Source organism: Rattus norvegicus, chromosome 1 (genome assembly GCF_036323735.1).
Source record: "Rattus norvegicus strain BN/NHsdMcwi chromosome 1, GRCr8, whole genome shotgun sequence".
Classification (NCBI taxonomy): domain Eukaryota; kingdom Metazoa; phylum Chordata; class Mammalia; order Rodentia; family Muridae; genus Rattus; species Rattus norvegicus.
This window is the reverse complement of record NC_086019.1, coordinates 50,725,395-50,744,284: the sequence shown is the minus strand read 5'-3', so window position 1 is coordinate 50,744,284 and position 18,890 is coordinate 50,725,395. Positions and strand designations below refer to the sequence as shown.

Sequence of the window (18,890 nt, the reverse complement as noted above, 5' to 3'; positions counted from 1 at the left end):
GAATGCACATGTGTGTGTGTGTTCGTGTGTGTGTATGCACACGCAAGTGCGCAAGTGCACAAGTGCACATGTGTGTATACCTGTACGTGTAGGTCAGAGGACAACTTTAGCTGGCACTTCTCTCGTGTCTTCCAGCTTTTGTTTGAGACAGTCTCTCACTGACCTTCATCAACTATGGAGTCTTGCTGGGCAGAGGGCTGCAGAGACGGTCCTGTCTCTGCCTCCATCTCGGCATCCCTGGGATTAGAGCCTATACCGCCAAGCCCAGCTTTTTGCCTGGGCCCTGGAGACCCTAACTGAGGTCCTTGCACTTTCCAGTGCTCTGCTGGGACTTTGCCTCTGTCCTCTAATGAAGCCTTGTGCTGTCCCACAGCTCCCAAGTCTGACAACAGATGAAGACACAGAGTGTTCTAGCACACGGAGGTGGGATGGGGTGAGGGGAAGAGCAGAGAGGTGGGAAGGTGGGTGTACTTCCTGTGGGGAATCGCAGACCCTGAGGACCCTGCTGTGCGGCCATGTAAACCCAAGACCCCTGCTCTTCCAGAATACAGAGGTCCAGGAGGTGGCAGGCACTTTACAAAGCGTTCTGTCCTGGAAGCTTTGAAGCATCCCATGGAAAGGAGTCTGTGGATGACTCAGAGCAGCTCATCCAGAACTGCGCTGCCCACTGTATCTTGACCCCCATCTTAACAGTCCATGACGCTGGGGGACGTTACAAGCTTCCCTCTGAGCACCCAGGCAGCTGAACCCTGCTCAGAATGCTGGACAGGAGCCAGTTAAGTGTGGATGTAGTTCCTGCATGGGGTACCAGACTGTTACCCCAAACCTCACTAGAAAACAGGCTGGGATTGGGTCAGGATACAGAACCTTGGTGGTAGCGAGGGTCAGAGGGGGTCAAGGACCAGTTCCTTTGTCTCCCATCACCTGTGACTGGAATAAAGCCGTGGGCCTTCAGCACCTTGACCCTTCCTCTTGTAGTTTCTTCTCTCCTTTCCCCATTTCTCTTAATTCCTCACACTTCACTAATGGAAGGAAAGGGTGTTTTCTTCCCCCCCCCACCCCCCAAAAAAAGAATAGAAAAAGTAGGCTGAAGTATGGACTGGCCTAATAGTTTACAATAGACTATGTCTCTAAAAGTCCAAACCAGGGTGTCTATGGGATCATGGTATCTATGACTGTGCATGACCATGCTGTGTGAAGGCATGCGGGGTCACACTGTTGGTAGATAGAAAAGGTCATGCTGTGTGTGCAGGTGTGTAGGGCCATGCTGTGTATAGATGTGTGTTGGGCCCTACCTTGGTGTTTCCCTTCCCCCTTGCTGAGCCTTTTAGCCTGCTATAGCAAGAAGTTGTCTACACCCTTGCCAGCTCCTCTTAGCCCCTGATTTGGGGCTGGGATTTTCCATGGCCCCCTTCCTCCCCACCGAGCCTTCCAGCTTGTTGTGTAAGAAGTTGTTTGTGCCCCTGATTGGGCCTGGGACTTTCCACCACACAGACTTATCCTGTTTTCCTGGTTAGGGATTTGCACCTGCCTTGTTGGTGTCCATGACTTTTGCCTTGGGTATATAAGGAGAGCTCAGTAAAGCCTGGGGGGGGGGGGGGAGGCACTGTCTGAAAACGGGTGACCCATGTACGTGTTTTCTTTGAACCCCGCAGACCTGGCAGTGCAGGTGCCGACCTCTGGAGGTTTCACCGAGATTGGGAAAGAGAGGACAAACTGACAGGATTGTTCCATAAGGCCGGCTGGCAAGGAAGTGGAACGTATTGGGGACAAGCGGCGACCATGAGGCGAAACTAGAAGTAAGTAGTGCTACAAAGGTTTTGTCTTAGCCATGGGAACTACAAGTTCCTTGCTATTGGTCGTAGATCAGCTTGTAAGTTTACTCAAACAACAAGGTACTGGTATTAAGGTAAAGACAGCCCAAGATTTTAAAACTATAGAACAAGTCAGTCCTTGGTTTATAGCTAGTGGCGGTTTGAATATTCTGGATTGGAAACAGATTAAAAGGGACAAGGTAATAATGGTAAAATGCTTTTGTGTATGTGTTCTTTTAGAATTATGTAAAAATCTAGAGAAGCAAAGTCAGTTCTCATAGATGCTTTTGGACCCTGACTAGAGACAGTTTACACCCTAGACAAGAGAGAGAATGGGGTTGAGAAAAACAGTCCTTCAGAACTCTCCACAGATGCTTTGGCAAAAGAAGGAAATGAGCTTAAGCCTTTTTGGAGCTCTCCTGGGGACAGAAGGAGGCGGGAGACGGTTTGCCTCCCTGCTGGCTCCTATTGGAGAAGTGCTTATTTCTGGTTCTGGGTCCTTTAGGTAGGATATCTGGGTCCCTTTGGTGGGACACCATCTAGTTCTTTTCCTCTATGTCTATTGTCTGTCCTTGGTGCACCAAGCTGTCCATGTATGTCAATTTATGTCTGGGTTTTGCTTCTCGCTGCTTGAATGTTTTGTGTTTCATGTTTAAAGGAAAAAAAATAGTTAAAAGTTTAAATGCTGGTTGAATCACCCCTTGATGTAGTTTTAACTCCTTTCAAGAAAGGAACAATAAATAAAAAGCAGTTTCAATTGGCTTTTGGAGCCCTGCATCTGTAGCTAGGAGCCTAGGTCAGCTGTGGAAGCTCCCCAGGGGGCTGGCTAAATATTTACACTAGCTGATGCCGAAGGTGCCAGGAGCTTCACAGCTTCTATGGTAATGGAGCTGATGGCTGTTTCTCTTAGAAAAATCTTTGACTGTGATTAATTGGATTCAACAGGTAACAAGGTGCTTCTCTTAAAATCAGTTAGAAAAGGTAAAATGGTGTTTAAAATAGCTTTACAGAAAGTAAAGACAGCTAAATATACAAAATTATAAGATTGAGTCATAAAAGTATTTAAAAAGAAGAACCTGATAAAACATACCATATTCCAAACAACAATCAAATTGGTTATCTAATAAAAAGACAACACGTGCAATTAGATCACATGTTTATTCTCTTGACTTTCCCCCTGCTTCAACACAGATTATGTTAAAAAATAAAGCTTTCAATTCATATACTGATAGCCAATGTGTAGCTTATTAAAATTAATATTTTTCCTTGGATCTGTTAACCCTCAAATATTACAACTATTTATGTTAATACAACTGATTTAAGAGAATGTACTGTTCCTTTATATAGACCATTTAAGAACACAGACTGGATTGCCTGGATCCCTTAGTGAGGGCAAAGTCAGATTTGGGGCCTTACATAGGAACAATTAGACAATCTCATTCTTTATATAAAAATAGTAATAGCTAGATACGATAATCTGGTATTTCTAGATTTATTTGTGACTATTGACACTTTTTCAGACTTTCTGGTTGCAACTGCTTTAACAGGAGAGGCAAATAAAAATGTAATTAGTCATTACGCATTTTACAAGGAGTGGGGACAGCTACAGCTCCTTAAAAAGTAGTAAAATACTTAAATGGAAAGACAAGGAAGGACATATGGGATATTTTCAACCCTTTATCATTGATAATATTCCTGTTAACCTATGGGGAAGGGATGTTCTTCATGATATGGGAGCTGTCTTGACTACACAACCTGCTCAAACAATGATGAAAAGTATGGGGAGCAGCCCAGGTAGGGGACTGGAAAAAATTGTTTTACGGGGAAAACCCTACAGTATTAGTGAGGAAGAGCAGATTACACACCATCCCTAGGAGAAGGGTGGCCTGGGAAATTTATCTCAAGGGCCCCTGCTAAACAGCCTCCATGTACTCGACCTTTACCCTTTACATGGAATTCTAATAAACCAGTGTGGGTCAGGCAGTGGTCCTTATCCAAAGAAAGATTGGAGGCTGCTCATCTTTTAGTGCAGGAACAACTTGAAGCAGGACATATAGTTCCATCTACATCTCCCTGGAAGACTCCCATTTTTGTGATCAAGAAAAAAATCAGGGAAATGGCATCTCTTGCAAGATCTTAGAGAAGTAAATAAGACTATGGAAACTATGGGGGCCACACAACCTGGCCTTCCCTCCCCTGTAGCAATTCCTAAATCTTGGTTCATGTTAATTATTGACGAAAGGATTGCTTTTTTACTATCCTTTTGCACCCTAAAGATTGTAAAAGATTTGCCTTCAGTGTGCCTTCAATTAATTTCAAGGAACCAGCCCATCGCTTTCTTTGGGTAGTTTTACCTCAGGGTACGGCTAATAGCCCCACCCTCTGTCAAATGTATGTTGCTGCTGCCCTAAGGCCTCTTAGAGGTAAATGTCCTCAGTTGTATATTGTTCATTACATGGATGATATCTTACTGTCAGGGCCCAATGCCTATTACCAGGCAGTGGTGCAGTTCCTTTTTAAAACTCAAAAAATAAGTATTCAGGTCTTTGGCGTAGAGCCTAAATTTATTATTCTACCTTATGATCAAGAACAAGTAAATAATTTAATTAGAACTTTTGATGATTGGTCTATTTTTTCATGTTCCACTACTTGTCAATTTGATAACCATTATCCTAAAAATAAAATTTGTCAGTTTTTTTAAGTTACATCCTGCGATCTTTCCCTGAATAGTAAAAAATTCAGCCTTTAAGTAAGGCTAGATTAGTTTTCACTGATGGTTCTTCTAAGGGATACGCTGTGGTCCTTTCAGAGGGCAAAGTGGAGAAAATGATGCTTGATTCCACCTCAGCACAGTTGGCTGAATTAAAGGCCCTTCTTTTGGCGCTATCCTTGTTTCCTGAAGAGCCCTACAATATTTATACAGATAGTGTTTATGTATCTAATATTTTGCCTTTGGAAACTGCTGCATATGTTGCTCCTGTATCCTCCGTTTGCTCTTGTCTTTTGCAAGTGCAGGCATTATTGTGGCGACGCAGAGAGCCTATTTATGTAGGGCATATCAGAGGTCATCTGGATTGCCTGGCCCCTTGGCAGAAGGTAATGCTGCTGCTGATCTGTACACTAGGCCACAATTTGTAGCTGTAGCCCTTGATTCTTATGATTTGGCCCTTCAATTACATAGAAAATTTCATATAAATTCACAAGCTTTAAGATATGATACAGGATGCACCAAGGAGCAAGCTGTTCAGAGAGTTACTCTATGTCCCTCGTGTGCTCTGTTAATACCCTCACCCAGTCTGAGCATCAATCCTAGAGGATTGGTGCCTAATGATATTTGACAAATGGATGTCACACATGTACCTTCTTTTGGGAAATTGAAATATGTCCATGTGTCCATAGATACCTATTCAGGACTGATCTTTGCTTCTGCTCACAGTGGAGAAAAGATCAAAGATGTGAAAAGCCATTGTTTACAAGCCTTTGCTTTTATGAATGTGCCTAGGCAACTAAAAACTGATAATGGACCAGCATATACCAGCAAAACATTTCAACAATTTTGTGCTTATTTCGATATTCTTCATAAAACCGGTATCCCTTACCGGTATCCCTTCTCAAGGTCAAAAAATTGTAGAGCGAGCCCATTTGACCATAAAAAACCAACTTGAAAGAATAAAAGAGGGAGAGTATAAGCCCCTTCTACTAAATTATCAACTATTCTTTTTTTAAAAAAAAACATTTATTCAGCGTCATGATCAGACTTTTACATTTAGCGGTCAACAGCATGGGTGAAAAAGGTCTACAGTAAAACCCTTCATTGGAATGCTTTACACTTTCCACAGAACAGAAACTGAAATAACCTGTTATACAATTAGTCACAGATACAGTCCTGGAGTTTTTGCCCGCACACATGAGTATTGTTTAAAACATGTCTTCTTTGTAGCAGCTAGGCCCTGCCACTGTGCTTGGTTGAGTTCACAAATCTGTTGTGACCTGTAGCTTCCCTGTCACTTCTCTGGCTCTCCTCTCCTGCTAAGCTTTGTTTCCTGGCTGTAATTAGAACCTCCTGTCACTGCCATAGCTACTGCTGCGGCTGGAACCTCCATAGCCACCTTGGTTTCGTGGTTTAGCAAAGTACTGGCCTCCACCACCATAAGGGCCAGAGATCCTGCCTCCAAAGTTTCCTCCTTTCATCTGTCCAAAATTTGATAACTGGTTGTTGTAATTGCCAAAATCATTGTAGCTTCCACCACCTCCAAAATTGCTTCCACTACCACCGCCAAAGCCGCCTCTGCCTCCTCCGTCGTTATAGCTGTCATAGCTGCCCCTCCCGCCATAGCCACTGCCCTGGGTTCCATAACCCTGTCCACTTCCATAGCCTCTGCTTCCTCCAGAGTAACCAGGGCTGCCTCCTCCATAACCACCATCATTGACAAATCCATTATAGCCATCCCCACTGCCACCATATCCACCACCACCACGGCTGCCACCAAAGCCACCACGACCACTGAAATTCCCTCCTCGACCAAAATTGTCATTGCCACCAAAACCACCTCCATGACCACCACCAAAGTTTTCAGAACCACTTCAACCTCTCTGGCTAGATGAGGCACTAGCCAGCTCTTGATTCGACAGAGCCTTTCTTACTTCACAGTTGTGGCCATTCACAGTATGGTATTTCTGAATAACAATCGTATCCACAGAGTCAGGGTCATCAAAGGTGACAAAAGCAAAGCCCCTCTTTTTTCCACTGCCTCTGTCAGTCATAATTTCAATCACTTCAATTTTCCCATACTGCTCAAAATAAACTCATACGTGATGTCCTTCAGTGTCTTCTTTAACACCAACAAAGATCTTCTTCACAGTTAAGTGGGCACCTGGTCTCGGAGAATCTTCTCTTGACACAGCTCTCTTAGGTTCCACAACTCCTCCATCCACCTTGTGTGGTCTTGCATTCATGGCAGCATCCAGTTCCTCCACAGTGGTGTATGTGACAAACCCAAAGCCTCTGGATATTTTGTTGTTTGGATCTCTCATTACCACAGTCGGTGAGTGTTCCCCATTGCTCAAAATGGCTCCTCAGACTCTCGTCGGTTGTTTTGAAGCTCAGCCCTCCAATGAAGAGCTTCCACAGCTGTTCCGGCTCCTTGGTGGACTCTGACTTAGACATGGCGGCAGGGGATGAGAGCGTTCAGCGATGCTTCCTCGGCGGCATTAAAGAGCAGAAAGAAATAAAATAACGAACATGTCCCTCAACTATTCTTTATATCTTACATTTTTTAATTGTGGATAAGGCTGGTCTCTCAGCAGCTGACAGGCACTGGAGGAAGGACAGAGCACATAATGGTTTACTTAAATGGAAAGCTCTGGCCTCAGGAGCCTGGAAGGGGCCTGACCCCATCTTAGTCAGGGTGAGAGGATCAGCTTGCATCTTTCCCAAGGATGCTGAGGCCACTGTTTGGGTTCTGAGTGTTGTGTGCATCCAGTGGACAACAGTCCACCCAGGGATATACCAAAACTTCATGAAGAATCTCCTGATCCTGATGCCAGTGGGAATACATAGCACAGCATGGCCTGCCGTTATTACAACAAACCATGCAACAGGTAAAACGGCAGCTCACATAAAGGTAAAAAGAATGATTCTTAACTTTTTCATCTTAAAAGATAGTCTATGTTTTGTTAAGATTTTTATAAAGCCTCGTTAAATAGCTCCTTTTTTCATTCATGTTTACTTTTAATAATGTTTCCATAGCTAATTTAAGTATTACTGTTACCATTGCTAGTGTTAATAGGATTGAGAGATATTTTGTACCCCAATAGACTTGTTAGAAATGGTAGTTATCTGCCTCCTAGACCAGCACATAGGTGCTGGCCTGAACCTCTAAGTACTGCCTCTTGAAGTGTATCTGATATTTTTGAAACCTCCCTACATTTTTGCCCAAATAAGAACAGTAAACATTTTCTAAAATCTGTGCCATGCGTGTTGGCACCCTTTTTCCTTTTTGGTTCAGAAAGGGACTAAGGCAGTGTCAAGGGAGAAGATTCTCCATTGTTCTTCCAGGTCCTATCCTACTGACCAGTTGCTGGGAACAAGAAGATTCTACATGGATTGTTCAAGTTCCTGGTGTGATCCCCATTCCTCTGGATGAAGGCTGATTCCCAGTGGTACTCTACAGGCATAAAAGAGACTTTGACATTACTGGGACAGTCAATTGCTGTCATCGCCATTTCAGCCACTGCTGCTACAGTGGCCAGTGTGGCCATATCTCAATTGGCAGCTGTTGTTGGGACTATGGGACTATGGATACATTCTGGAGAAGTTGCCATGGCATTGGCTGTGCAGAGTGGCATTAATATTCAGATTCAGTTGGTCATTCTTAATCTCAACTAACAAACTGCTGTCAATTGAACTTTCTTTGGGAAATCCATGTTATATCTTGTTCTACCTTTTATCATTCTATGTATGTAACCCTGTTAAGGTCCTTAATAGCAGCAAGGCTGTTGGGGCTTTAAATGCTTATCTTGATTGCTCGCCCTTAGCAGCTGCCCTTGGGCTGTTTTAAAGTACCAACAGATCCAGTCTCAGGCTGAAACCAAACAGGTTTGGTTTTCATTGGCCGGGAATAATCCATCGGCCAAAATTAGGCTCAGTTTGTATGACAAGTACTTAGCCAAAGATGGGCAACCTTCTGGGACCATACTCGCCTAAGACAGAAACCCTGAGGCTGGCAGGGTTTTCAGAGACAGGATAGCATTTTGGAACCCCAGATTGATCCTAAGGCAGGCGCTACTTAAAAAATAAAAGAGGGGGAATTGTTGGGCCCTACCTTGGGGTGTTTCCCTTCTCCCTCGCTGAGCCTTTTAGCCTGCTATAGCAAGAAGTTGTTTACACCCTTGGCAGCTGCTCTTAGCCCCTGATTTGGGGGGATTTTCCATGGCACCCTTCCTCCCCACCAAGCCTTCCAGCTTGTTGTTTAAGAAGTTGTTTGTGCCCCTGATTGGGCCTGGAACTTTCCACCACACAGACTTTTCCTGTTTTCCTGGTTGGGGATTTTCACCTGCCTTGTTGTTTTCCATGGCTTTTGCCTCTGGTATATAAGGAGATCTCAGTAAAGTCTTGGTGGCACTCTCTGAAAACAGGTGACCTGTGTACGTGTTTTCTTTCAATCCTGCAGACCTATGCCCGATATACACACACTGGCGGTGCAGGCACTGGCAGGTGTGCAGGGCCATGCTGTGTGGGTGTGCATGTGTGCAGGGCCATGCTGTGTGGGTGTGCAGATGTGCAGGTGTGCAGGTGTGCAGGGCCATGCTGTGTGGGTGTGCAGGTGTGCAGGTGTGCAGGGCCATGCTGTGTGGGTGTGCATGTGTGCAGGGCCATGCTGTGTGGGTGTGCAGATGTGCAGGTGTGCAGGTGTGCAGGTGTGCAGGGCCATGCTGTGTGGGTGTGCAGGTGTGCAGGTGTGCAGGGCCATGCTGTGTGGGTGTGCAGGTGTGCAGGGCCATGCTGTGTAGGTGTGCAGGTGTGCAGGGCCATGCTGTGTGGGTGTGCAGGTGTGCAGGGCCGTGCTGTGTGTGTAGGTGAGCAGGGCCATGCTGTGCAGGTGTGCAGGTGTGCAGGGCCATGCTGTGTGGGTGTGCAGGTGTGCAGAGCCTTGCTGTGTGGGTGTGCAGGTGTGCAGGGCCTTGCTGTGTGGGTGTGCAGGTGTGCAGGGCCATGCTGTGCGGGTGTGCAGGTGTGCAGGGCCATGCTGTGTGGGTGTGCAGGTGTGCAGGGCCGTGCTGTGTGGGTGTGCAGGTGTGCAGGGCCATGCTGTGTGGGTGTGCAGGTGTGCAGGGCCATGCTGTGTGGGTGTGCAGGTGTGCAGGGCCATGCTGTGTGGGTGTGCAGGTGTGCAGGGCCATGCTGTGTGGGTGTGCAGGTGTGCAGGGCCATGCTGTGCAGGTGTGCAGGTGTGCAGGGCCATGCTGTGTGGGTGTGCAGGTGTGCAGGGCCGTGCTGTGTGGGTGTGCAGGTGTGCAGGGCCATGCTGTGTGGGTGTGCAGGTGTGCAGGGCCATGCTGTGCAGGTGTGCAGGTGTGCAGGGCCATGCTGTGTGGGTGTGCAGGTGTGCAGGGCCGTGCTGTGTGGGTGTGCAGGTGTGCAGGGCCATGCTGTGTGGGTGTGCAGGTGTGCAGGGCCATGCTGTGCAGGTGTGTAGGTGAGCAGGGCCATGCTGTGCAGGTGTGCAGGGCCATGCTGTGTGGGTGTGCAGGAGTGTAGGGCCGTGCTGTGTGGGTGTGCAGGTGAGCAGGGCCATGCTGTGTGGGTGTGCAGGTGAGCAGGGCCATGCTGTGTGGGTGTGCAGGTGAGCAGGGCCATGCTGTGTGGGTGTGCAGGTGAGCAGGGCCATGCTGTTGAGCTTGAGAAGCTCCTAGTCTCTGGAATGATGCTTTCCATGCCTGACTCTCCATCTTGGGCTCACAGCAATCTCATTATGCGTTTTTTGCTTAATTGTTGATTTTTTTTTTTAGTACAGTTGGAGCCTGCGTCCCCCATCACTCCTGATGGAAACACTGGAGGTTTTAGAAAAGAACAGTCCTGGGGTGCAGTGGGCTGTTTGCATGGGAACCAGGGAACTCAGCTGCCTTCTTACTCTAGGGCCTTTCCCCTAGAGGGATTTCAAATTACAGCATCAGCAAAAACAGTTGAGGAGCATAAACGTATTTCAAGCTGGTAGCGGAGGGGTATGTGTCATTGGGCTCTGACCTCTGGGCTCACAGCACATACTTTGAAAATCTGACTGGGAGTTGGATGGAAGCCCCATCTTTCTATATGTCTACAGAATACTTTAAAGAAATTTTGCTTAAAAACACAAGCTCTTGTCAGGGTGCATTGCTGTGAAGGGCCACTAGTTCCAGCTACCTGCCCATGCCCCCTCCAAAGGTGACTGTAGAGTAGGAAATTTCCAGGATGGGGCTCACACATGTTTGTGTTGGCACTTACAGACTCTCCTGAAGTGAGAACCATTGCTCCAGCATGTTCCAACCCTGTAGTGACAGTGTGCTCAGAAAACAACTTAGAAAACAAGATCAGGAGATTAGCCAACTGGTCAACCCTCTGTTTTTGTCTTGCTCTGAAATAAACCATGTCCTTCTCTGATGAAAGAAGGTTCTTGGAGCTTATGGGGTGAATTACAGATCACAAAAAGTAATACTGCTATGATGTTGGAATTTCTATGACTGTGTGTTATGATGTGGCACTAATGTTCATTTCTCCCTCCATGAGGGCATAGCTCTGTTTTATTCTCTGAAATGAGAGATGCCATGTATCTTTGGTTCTACTTAGTTGCATAAGCATCATTAAAATGATAATCTCATGCTACATATATTTTGGAAGCCTGGGTTCCATGTTCTCCCTCTGTGCAGCTCAGCATCTCATAGGATATTCTGGTACTCACGGAGTAGGATTACAGATCAAGAGACTAGACCACTCTATGACTGTTGGCTAAGAAAGACACACACAACCAAGTAGAGATGGCAGGGACATATCATAATAAGTGACAATCCAGCAGGAGATTATTAGACATTACCACTGGTCCTAGAAACTAGCGAAGATCAGTAACAATGTCTCCTGTTCCCAGCTACAGCAGAAAAACAAATATCTGAGAGTCTGGTGAGCTGTCTCTGTGGTTAAAGGTGTTTGCCAAAGCCTGACAAACTGAGTTCAACTCCCAGGGCCCACATGGTGGGAGGAGAAGAACAACTCCTGCAATCTGTGCTCTGATTCCCACATGCATGCTGTGGCATGTGCACACCCAGACACATGTGCACATGCATGCTGTGGCATGTGCATGCCCAGACACATGTCCACATGCATGCACAAAATAAATAAATGTAATAAAAAGCTAGTGGCTAGCAAAGGTATAACAAAAATTGCATAGAACACACACATAATAACATTGATATGCACACACATACAAAAACCTTCTATGTACACATGTTCATTCAGTGACAGGATTGAGTGGCCTATATTGGGCAGTAAGACATTTATGAGTGGAAATGTTAAGAATATTAAAGTACTCTGAAAAATAGTTTTCCCCTAAATGGTTGTGTTTTTTTCCATTTATCACACACCAAGTTTAGTACAAGGTTTGAAAAAATACTTTACCTTTAGTTATGTCTCTGCATGGCCATGTGCACTGAGTGCAGGTTCCTGCAGAGACCAGAGGCTCCCCCTGGAGCTGGGGTTAAAGGATGCTGAGAACTGCCCAGGTCCTCTGCAGTACACAAAGCCATCTTTCAAGCTGCTAATGCTAGGTTTTTTAACTAAACAAAGCTAACATAATATTTATCTGGAAAACTGCATAATTAAGAATAAACAGTGATAAGGAAAATATTGATCTTTCTGACAAAAGATTTCTCCTGTCAGATTTGAAAGCTATTTTAAAGTTAAAATCTGGGGCTGGGATGATAGCTCATGGGTAAAATACTTACTGTGAAATACTTACTTGTGTGGGGGTGACAGGCAGCTCCCTGGGGCTCACAGGCCAGCCAGCCTACACAGGAAGCTCCAGATCAGAGAAAGAACCTGTTTGAAAAAAGACAGTAGATGGCAAATGAGGATAGCACACACACATGCGCGTGCACGCACACATACACACACACCTGCACATATATAAACATACACAGAGTTAACGTGCTTTAGGGATGCATCCCAGAGGTGATGTAAAACACAGGATAAGTAGAACACTGGAGGATCTGTAACTAGATCTCGTTGTGTATAAGTGGTATATGCTTTATAAGAGTAGTATCACAAGTTCTTGGAGATGGATAGGTTTTAGATAAGGGATGTAAGAAAAAGTTTTGTTACCCAGTTTCTTTGGGTCTGTGGATTGTAGCCTTGGAGGAAGAGGATGTGCTCAGTCCTGCTGTGACTTCACATGCCAGGGTGGGTTGATACCTGGGGGCAGGAGGGGGGACTTTCCCTTCTCTGAGTAGAAGTGGAAAGGTAATCAGAGGAGGGGTATGTGGAGATGGGACTTGGAAGAGAGGAGGGGATGTGAAGTTGAGACTTAAGGGTTCTTTGGAAAGTCATTTGGATGGCGTTTTGCTGGGGCAAACACGTAAAGGAATATTTCGTTAAAGTGGACTCAAGTGTGAAAGGCTCAGGCAGACTTGTGAAGGAACGTTTCACTGAAGAAGACACAGGAGAGAGGATGTTCTACTAAAGCAAGCACATGAAATGACATGTGATGAGGGATTCTTTGCTAACAACATGCATGTATTGGTCTGCCTTACATTGCGTAGTTGAGCTGCATTTATTGGAACTCCATAGAGAGAAACATACTAGAAAACTTCTGGTGGTGTGCTGCAGTTTCTTGCCACTTCCACAGACTCAGACTGATTGGATACTAAACCTGTGCTGAGGCAAGGCACGTGGAGGACACACAGGCTGTTTGAGAAGTATTAATAGGACTCCATGGTGTGACTGAGAGAGAGCGAGCTTAGCTTGTTGGTACAGCTAGCTATGTAACACTTGTGGGTCTTACATCTTCTCTGATCTTCCCTTCCCTGAGAAAGGCACAGTCAGGAACTTCTCCTGGTGTTCCTCCTGCTCCCTCCTGCTGACTCAAGCAGAGGCCAAGGCCTGGCTGTTTCTACTAGGTCATGTCACCACTGTTGCTAACCTGATTCTACCAAACTGGACTGGAGGGGTACCATGAAGTGTTTGCCAGTGAATCAAGCTGCTGCTGCCTGCTAACCTGTAAACTCAATTGCCATTTTTCAGACAACACAGATGGGAGTTACTCCAAAGAACCTTTATAACAGGTCCACTTCCCCCCCCTCCACCAACCCCTGTATCCTAACCTTTCTTTTTCACTGCCTCTGGTGGGTGGTGGACTACAAGGGAGGTTAAAGCATTTAAGAAATGTCATCAGGAAAATGTGAATCAAAACAACGCTGAGATTCCACCTCACACCAGTCAGAATGGCTAAGATAAAAAAAAAAACAAAAAACTCAGGTGACAACAGATGCTAGTGAGGATGTGGAGAAAGAACACTCCTCCATTGTTGGTGGGATTACAAGCTGGTACAACCACTCTGGAAATCAGTCTGGAGGTTCCTCAGAAAATTGACATTGAACTGCCTGAGCACCCAGCTATACCTCTCCTGGGCACATACCCAAGATGCTCCAACATATAACAAAGACACATGCTCCACTATGTTCACAGCAGCCTTATTTATAATAGCCAGAAGCTGGAAAGAACCCAGATGTCCTTCAACAGAGGAATGGATACAGAAAATGTGGTACATTTACACAATGGAGTACTACTCAGCTATTAAAAACAATGACTTCATGAAATTCATAGGCAAATGGATGGAACCAGAAAATATCATCCTGAGTGAGGTAACCCAATTACAAAAACAAAACAAAAAACAAAAAACAAAACAAAACAAAAACACATGGTATGCATTCACTGATAAGTGGATATTGGCCCAAAAGCTGAGATTACCCAAAATACAATTCACAGACCACATGAAACTCAAGAAAAAGGATGACCAAAGTTCAGATGCTTCACTCCTTCTTAGAAGGGGGAACAAACTATTCATAGGAGGAAATATGGAGACAAAGTTTGGAACAGAGACTGAAGGGATGGCCATTCAGAGCCTGCCCCATCTGGTAATCCAGCTCAAATACATACAGCCACCAAACATAGACAATATTTCTGATGCCAAGAAAGGAGTCTGATATAGCTGTCTCCTGAGAGGCTCAGTCAGAGTGTGACAAGTACAGAGGCAGACACTTGCAGCCAACCATTGAACTGAAAATGTGGTCCTCGTTGGAGGAGTTAGAGAAAGGATTGAATGAGCTGAAGGGGCTTGAAACCCCATAAGAACAACAATACCGACTTACCAGTGCTCTCAGGGACTAAACTACAATCCAAACAGTACACACTGATAGACCCATGGCTCCAGCTACATATGTAGCAGAGGATGGCCTTGTTGGGCACCGATGGAAGGAGAAGCCCTTGGTCCTGCCAAGGCTAGACTCTCCAGTGTAGTGGAAAGTCAGGGCTAATGGATACTTCCATCAAAGCAGCAAGATACAGGATCAATATGTGAAAATCTGAGGCTTTATATACACTGAAAAGAAAATCAGGAGAGAAAACATTCACAATCATTCCACAAACCTTAAAATAAGGAACGAGCTCAACCAAGAACATAAAAGACATGAATAACATGAAAACTTCGAAACACTGGTGTAATTAAAGACACCAGAAGACAGCGAGACATCATGTTCTCATGGACTGACCAAATTAATGCCGTGACAATTGCTATGTTGCTGATGCAATCTATAGATGAAACCCAATTTCCTTTAAAATTCCAGTGATAGTCAAAACAAAACTAGAAAATGAATTCTAAAAATTCACTTGTCAGTACTGAAGAGACCAACTAGACAAAAGACTCTAAGCTGTGAGAACTCCAGAGATACTGTAATACCTGATCTCAAACTATACTGCAGAGACATAGTAACAAAAACAGTATGGCATGGATACAAGAACAGACACAAAAAACAGTGGAATGAAATAGAGGTAACAGAAGCAAACATAACTTCTAGCCATATAAATTGTGACAAGCATTAAAAATATACATTGGGGGTCAAAGCCTCTTCAACAAATGCTGCTGAGAAAAGATGTGTAAAAGAACAAAACTAGGTCTTTATCTCTTATGCTGAATGAAAATCAATTACAAATAAATAATTGAACTTAATATGATACCTAAAACTTTAGAATTTCTGGAAGAAAATCTAAATAATAGCACAGAAAATAAATCCAGAATTTGTATCTGGATTACTGGAAATTGAAAAGATTCTTCCCACCAAAGGAACACATTATCAATGCAAAGAGACAGCCCACAGAACAAGAGAAAGTCTTTGCCAGGTATACATCCAACCGGGGATTAGTTGCTAGAACCTGTAAAGAACTCCAAATTTTAAATTCAAAAGGCCTTATCAATAAGTGAGCCAACAATTAAATAGTTCTCAAGGAAGAGATACAAATGGCCAATTAAAATTTAAGTGTTCAACATCCTTCACTGTCAAGAAAATCACACTGAGATTAGTGTCAATTAGTAGAGTCAGAATGACTATACTCGAGGGGAAACTAACTAACTAACTAACTAACTAACTAACTATAACCAACTAACTAGGGGCTGGAGATATGGCTTAGTTGTGAAGAGCACTTATTCTTGCAGAAGACCTGAGTTATTCTCAACACCCACATGATGTGACTCCAGCTTCAGGGGATCTGATGTACTCTTCTTATTTCCCTGAGCAGCATGCACACACAGCAGTGCTCATACATGTATGCAGACAAAACACTCATACACAAAATAAAATAAATAAATCTTCAAAAACACTAAGACAACAAGAGCTGGCAAGGAGTTGAAGAAAAAGGAACACTATATAGTGCTGGTAGGAATGTACACTTGGGCAGCCATTCTACTATGAAGTAGTATAGAATGAATTCGTGATCATTCCTCAAAAAGCTACCAACCAAAATACCATATGAGCCAGCTATACCACTCCAAGGTATACACCCGAAGGATTCCTAGACAACGTACCCACACAGCCACGCTTTCTGCTGCAGTATCCACAGCAGCCAAGGTGAGAACAAGCCCAGAGCTCCACCCAATAACTGATGGTGCATATAGACAATTGAATGCCATTAATTAGGGCATTTGTGGGGAAATGGATAGCATTGGGGTTAAATAAAGCAAAATAAGCCAGATATAGAAAGACAAATGTCACGTTTTTCTCTTATATGTAGAATCCGGATTAAAATATATACACACATACTTCTCTCTGTGTGTGTATGTGTGTGTGTGTGTGAGGGGGGGAGGAGAGGGGAGGAGAGGGGAGGAGAGGAGAGGAGAGGAGAGGGGAGGAGAGGAGAGGAGAGGAGAGGGGAGGAGAGGAGAGGGAAGGGGAGGAGAGGGAAGGGGAGAAGAGGGGAGGAGAGGGGAGGAGAGGAGAGGGGAGGAGAGGAGAGGGGAGGAGAGGGGAGGGGAGGGGAGGAGACGGGAGGAGAGGGGAGGAGAGGAGAGGAGAGGAGAGGGGAGGGGAGGAGAGGAGAAGGGAAGGGAAGGGAAGGGAAGAGAAGAGAAGAGAAGAGAAGAGAAGAGAAGAGAAGAGAAGAGAAGAGAAGAGAAGAGAAGAGAAGAGAAGAGAGGAGGAGGAAGGACAGGACAGGACAGGAGGAGAGAGAGGGATGAAATGTTGGTCTGAGAGGGAAGAGAGGGGACCAAAGAGCACAAGGAAGTTCATGTGACATGAAAGAGAACAGGGTTCTTTTGGAGGAAAGAGATCAGTAGAAGGAACAATGTGGTTGAGACCTAAAGCCTGTTACTCCATGTGCTAACTGGCTATACCCTATGCCCCATACCATAGTAGTTATAGCCTATGTTAAAATCTGATCTCATCATAAATTACAAATCAATAGATTTTTTAAGACTATTGAAATTTTGGCCCCATTGTAGGTCAAATCTCCTACAATGCCAAAGACCAAAAATAATGGTAGTGGGGGAACCCTTGGTACAAGGTTCCAGACTCCTAAATACACCACCAGCATCGTGCTGTTCTCAGTGCTAGCAAAGGACAGGCTATTTCTGGGTCTCTGTGTGCCTCTTTCTGTTTTTATGACCTCTGTGTACCCATGAACCAGAGACACGGGAAGACCTTGTATGGAAATTCTACCACAGACAGAACCCCTATTGGGAGACTAAGGAAATGTCAAAATATTCCAAGACCACATCATGTGAGCGGTGTTTCTAGATGATGTCTCTCTTCAGGCTTTGCTTTCAAATACCAGTAGTGGGGGAAGGAGGCCTTGGGTCAAAACATTTTTAGGAGAACATAAGATGGGATTTAAATAAGTCAACTTTGTCAACCTTCAAGGGGTCTTTCACAGGAATAGCAAGACCCCAGCTGATAGGGACGCTTCTCCCTGCACAGAGCAAGAGACATGCGAATGCCAGGGAGAGATGGCTGATCTGATCAGTTCCAACACAAAAACCGGAGTCTGTTTGGTTCACAGAAATGAGCTTAGCTTTGTGCACACAGACACTCGTGTGTATGTACACTCACGTAGACACCGTTATTAAAGATAAAGAAATACTTGTAAAATTAATATATCATTAGCAAATTCTCTACGTGGAGAAAAGGAGCTGATAAAGAAAATGCATCTGTCAGTTTCTGCTCCCTGAGATTGTACATGCTGGGTACCCAGCTGCTGCCTGCTCCTCCACCCTGACCCCCCTGCCTTGATAGGTTGTCCCCCTGAACTGTGAGAACAAAGGCTTTCTCCCCTAACTCGTGCTTTTGGCGTTTTAGTGTCAGTAAATTCAGAAGTATTGTGTCACACAGTGAACAGCTTCTGACCACACTGCAGTTGGTTTATAAATCACAATATATATTATAAGTCACAATAGAAATGTCCCCAAATATTTAGAAATTAAAGAACAATTTAAAAGTACATACAGTTTACACCTGAGTTGTGTGTTATTTGTTATACATCATTTACACATTTTTAGAAACCTAATACAAAATTTGAGACTCTCGTGTCCAGAGTGTATCCTTATCCACATCTGGGGTGGATCTTGACTTCCTTGGCAAGAACCAAAATACAGAACGTGTCCTGTGTGGACGAGACTTACATATGAACTGAACTATTCACAGGTGCCTACTGAGTGCTAAGAGGAAGCATCTAAATATTCACGGTGTCTACTGAGTGCCAAGTGCTTTTCCAGACAGTGAGCAAAAGGAGCCCGCACTCATGTTCTGCAGAGCCTACATTTTAACGGGGGAAGACTGGAAATGACCAGGATGACTACCAAAGTTGTACTTAAATGAGGGAAATGCTCACAGATAACCAAAGCTAGGTAAGCTGTGAACAGGCATCTGAAGAAGTAGGAGGAGTTGAGGAGATGCTGAGGCCAGGGAGAAACATTCCGGTAGAGGAAACAGTGAGAGCAAAGGCTTTGGGGGAGCTAGGATGGGAGGGAAGAGCAGCCTCCCACCCAGGAAAAGGAGGAGGCA

At 44.8% G+C, this 18,890-nt stretch overlaps 1 pseudogene; it reads right to left on the bottom strand.

The window, feature by feature from the left end:
* Positions 1-5,802: 5,802 nt before the first annotated feature.
* Positions 5,803-7,073, bottom strand: Hnrnpa1-ps10 (heterogeneous nuclear ribonucleoprotein A1, pseudogene 10; annotated as a pseudogene).
* Positions 7,074-18,890: the final 11,817 nt, after the last annotated feature.